The sequence below is a fragment of the Setaria italica genome, chromosome V, assembly GCF_000263155.2.
Source record: "Setaria italica strain Yugu1 chromosome V, Setaria_italica_v2.0, whole genome shotgun sequence".
Lineage (NCBI taxonomy): Eukaryota > Viridiplantae > Streptophyta > Magnoliopsida > Poales > Poaceae > Setaria > Setaria italica.
The window spans coordinates 1619864-1625031 of NC_028454.1; positions in this window are offsets into that span (position 1 = coordinate 1619864).

Genomic DNA, 5168 nt, shown 5'->3' on the forward strand with positions numbered 1-5168 from the left:
TAATGCCTAGAATATATGCAGCTTCCCCTAAGTCCTTCATCGAAAAACTATTTTTTAGTGAAGTCTTTACGAACTCAAGCATAGGAATATTATTTCCAATCAGCAATATGTCATCCACATATAAGATTAGAAATACTACAGAGCTCCCACTAACCTTCTTGTAAACACAAGACTCTTCTTCGTTCTTGGTGAATGGCCGATTGTATCTGCTGACGGAAGATCTTGCACTCATTTGTGTCATGGGACGTGGCATTATGCCATTTGCAATACTTCATCTTCTTCAGCTGCTCGGCCGATGGAATCGTATGGTAGGGTGAGAGCTTGATCTGTCCTTCTTGGAGGAGTAGGTCGAAAATTTTGTCAGCCTTTGACGTGTCAAAATCGAATGCCTCTGGTTCCTTTTTCCTAAAAGGACACGATATCGGCTTTTTCCCTTTAACCCACTCTGCTAGGCCGATTTTCACCTCCTCTTCGGATTTAGATTCTTCTAAGTATGCCACCTTCTTCTGAAAATTCCTCCGTTGATCAAAGGGGCGTACTTCTTGACCAGACAATCGGTGCACAATTTAACTCAGGCTTTCAAACTCCTGGGAAGCATACTTCTGTTTGATGTGTGGCAGGAGACCTTGGAAGGCTATATCGGCCAGCTGTGCATAGGTCAGAACTAGGGTGTAGCACTTGTTTCTGACCTCTCTGAACCTTGCACATATGTGGATACTGGCTCATCGCTTCTTTGCCTGAGGCTGGTCAGATCTGAGAGCTTCATCTCATGCACTCCCGCGTAGAAGTACTTGTGGAACTGCTTCTCCAAGTCGGCCCAAGTAACTATGGAGTTGGGTGGTAGCGTAGTGAACCATTGGAAGGTCGATCCGGACAGAGATGATGAGAAAAGATGCACTCGCAGGGCATCCTGTGTAGCCGCCTCTCCACATTGGATGATGAATCTATTCACGTGCTCCACAGTCGACGTGTCATCAAGCCCCGAAAACTTGGTGAAGTCGGGAACTTTGTACCGATGGGGAAATGGCAGTAGGTCGTATGCTGGCGGGTACGGCGTTCTGTACGTGTAAGTTTGTACGTTCAGCTTCAAACCAAATTGATCTTGAATCACCTATGCTATCCTTGTCGTCCAGTCTACTTGCTGTTGATGAACTATTGGCTGGGGAGCCGGCACATGTTGGTAGATCGGCGGAGGGATGACTGGGTGATGAACGAAAGTGTGCGGCGGGTTCCGCGGTAACATGGCCGGCTGCGTGGTCGGCGTCTGGTATCTTAGCGAACCGGCTGCTTCATCATATAGTATAATCGGCGCAGCACCCCAGAGCGCCTCAGTAGTATCTGCCCCCCTGCCAACTTCAGACGTGGCCGGTTGATGCTGCGGGATTGTCGATCGAACGGCCGATTGGAATGGTGCCTGGATAGGAGAGCCTCCATAACCGGTCGATTGATCTTGGACGGCCGTCGCTGATGGTGCCCCCTAAGGCACTGAATTTAATGGTGATGATTGCGTGGAGGAAATCTGAACGGATTGAGGTGGCGCTTGTGACTGGAGGTACGACGCACCATTGTTTCCTGGGTGCACTGGTGGTGAAGGAGCGCCGGGTCCTCCATATTGAGCTTGGATCGGCTGAGGAGCCGAGTGGGATGTGCTTGGAAAACTCCTGACCGGGGCTGTAATAGGTGGGGCATACGCTGGCCCCTGGTATCCTTGAGATACGCCATTAGCCAGGGAGCTGATGACGGTATTGTATACCGTGTTGGTTATCACCAGGGATTGATCGATGAAATCCTGGTAGACAGACTGCTGAACCATCTCGGACATCTTGCCCAAGTCCTTGGCGATTGTGATATGGCGGGGAGTTGGAAAAGGAGCTTTCTTGACAGTCTCCCCGCTCCTAGTACGACTGAAAGATTGCAGGCATGTCTTCCGGTATTGTGCTATCTGCCTTTCCAGCTCTTCTTTCTGGTCGTCCTTAAGGTCTGCTTCCGTCACCTCGATGACGTTGTCTTCGGAGATTTCGACAGCTTTTGACATGGTAGAGGTTGGAGTGGTTCCACCGGGCGTGCCAAAAGTGTGTTGGTGCTAAAAGTCAGCCGATTGACTCTCAGCGTTGGACACACAACCTGGGAGAATCTGCTTAGCTCCTGTTTGAGTAATCACCCTGGTGCGGTTCGCGCGGTGTGCCAGCCAATTTGACCTGTTGATTGGCAAGGAGAAAATGTGTCAAATTCTAGGGGTTGCGATCGGCTAAGGTTCCGATCTCGAGGAAGCGCATCAGCGAATCGGCCGATTTGCTATAACAAGGTAATCGGCTATGATACAGCCGACAACTGGGCAGCGGTTATGAAGAAAACTACTGGAGTAAACTAAATAACGCTTCAGGACCAACACTTGAAATAGATCTAATCGGCTACGCAAAAGTAATCGATGAAAACAAAAATAAGCCGAAAGTTCCAATCCCAAGCTGGTGATAAAACTAGAACAACAGGTAAAACCTAGAATTCTAGTAAATATCGATAACTAGTGAATAAATCTAAATGAAACGACAGCGATGCGCCCAAAGTTAAAGCTTAGATATTACTCGATAAACGGAACTTAAAGAATCGGCCGGAGATCATGTCGATGCAGCCCTGCCAACCCGCACGAACTCGTGAAAGAAGAAAAGTATTGGCGAAGTCGCCAACTTGAAAGTAAAGTACGAGGAAATAATAGATTGTTGTATTGATTTGATATGTTCTTTACAGATCTCTAAAGATGGCTATTTATATCCTATTACAACCAATTTCTTAACCGACTAGGATTCTATCTCTAATTTTAAACGAAAAACAAATATTTACAAGTACAACTTGTATCGGAGTTGGTTGTTGCGCTCCTGCGGGCCAATCCCCCTTTATCTTCTCTTTGCGATTCACTTTAAGCCCATATTGGCCCAATTGCTCCAGCCTCTTAATCAGCCGATTTCTACCAACTCCATCCGCCAAAACACTGCAGCGCCAATCGGCCGATCTCCAACTGTAGCACCAATCGACCGATTCCCAATCGTGACCTTTTCAACTTGCCGCATTGGTTAATCCTTTCCCCTTTTTGACGCCGATTCCATACGTGTCAAAATCTGGCGTCAACAAAAGTCCATGGGAGACAATCAAGTTTGTTACTTGGTTGACCCGCCTGATAGTGTTAAAGCCATAGAGTGCAAGTGAATCTATAAGAAGAAAAAGGACATGGATGGAAATGTTCACATCTATAAAGCACAACTTGTCGCAAAAGGTTTTCGACAAGTTCAAGGAGTTGACTACGACGAGACCTTCTCGCCCGTAGTGATGCTTAAGTCCATTCGGATTATTCTAGCTATAGCTGCATATTTTGATTATGAGATATGGCAGATGGATGTCAAGATATATTTCCTGAATGGAAACCTAACTGAGGACGTGTATAGGATACAGCCCAAGGGTTTTGTCAATCCGAAAAATGTTGGTAAAGTATGCAAGCTTCAGAGATCCATTTATGGATTGAAGCAAGCATCTAGGAGTTGGACCATTCATTTTGATGAAGTGGTCAAAGGGTTTGGCTTCACCAAGAACGAAGAAGAATCTTGTGTTTACAAGAAGGTTAGTGGGAGCTCTATAGTATTTCTAATCTTATATGTGGATGACATATTGCTGATTAGAAATAACATTCCTATGCTTGAGTCCGTAAAGACTTCACTTAAAAATAGTATTTTGATGAAGGACTTAGGAGAAGCGGCATGTATTCTGGGCATTAAGATCTATAGAGATAGATCGAGAAGGCTTATAGGATTAAGCAAGGATACTTACATTGACAAAGTGTTGAAGCGGTTCAGCATGGAAGAGGCGAAGAAAGGGTTCTTGCCTATGTCACATGGCATACATCTCAGCAAGACTCAGTGTCCTTCGACTGCTGATGAGCGGGATCGCATGAGTAGAGTGCCATATGCCTCAGCTATCGGATATATCATGTATGCAATGATAAGTACTCGCCCAGATGTTTCATATGCGCTAAGTATGACAAGTAGACACCAGTCTGATCCAGGTGAAAATCACTGGACAGCGGTGAAAAACATTCTTAAGTACTTAAGTAGGACTAAAGATATGTTCCTCATCTATGGAGGTGAGGAGGAGCTCGTTGTAACAAGTTACACCGATGCTAGTTTCCAAACCGACAGAGATGATTCAAAGTCACAATCAGAATTTGTGTTCATGCTAAACAGTGGTGCTGTTAGTTGGAAGAGTTCCAAGCAGGAGACGGTGGCCGATTCTACGATAGAAGCCGAGTATATCACGGCTTCGGAAGCCGCGAAGGAGGGTGTTTGGATAAGGAATTTCCTTATTGAGCTTGGTGTGTTCCCGAATGCGTCCAACCCATTGAATCTCTACTGTGATAACAATGGGGCAATTGCGCAAGCAAAGGACCCAAGGAACCACCAGAAGAACAAACACGTTATGCGGAGATTTCATCTCATTCGAGACTTCGTTAATCGGGGTGAGATCAAGATATGCAAAATACAGACGGATTTGAATATTTCTGATCTGTTGACAAAGCCTCTCCCGTAGTCTAAGCATGATGCGCACATAAGAGCTATGGGTATTAGATATATTCTAGATTGACTCTAGTGCAAGTGGGAGACTGTTGGAGGTATGCCCTAGAGGCAATAATAGAGATGATGATATTTGATTGTATCCATGATTTGTATATTGTGTTCACTGAATATCCATGATTTGGGTCGGTCGTTACAGTCACCCTGAGTAACAAAGGAATTACTCTTTACTTGTATGGTTATTCTAAAAGTTATCCCTAGTCGGAGTTCATGTGTGGACACACATGAATATTAAACTAGTACATGTATTAGTTGATGGCTATGTTTCACAAGTCATGGATATGGAGATATCAAACTAATAATGTAGGCATATGTGGAGACATGTGCTAGGACTGACCCAACACGAGAAGTAGTTCTCTCTTTACACAACATGTACGCTTTGTCCTTAGATCTGAGATTGTCACATGTACTCAAGATGTGGATCGACTTACTTAGGGTCTATCAAATGCTAAACCGTAACAGGGTAGTTAAAAAGGTAGCTTTCGGGTTTGTTAGGAAGTATTGCTATGAGGTATGGTCAATCAAAATGGGATTGCCCCTCTCTGATGAGAG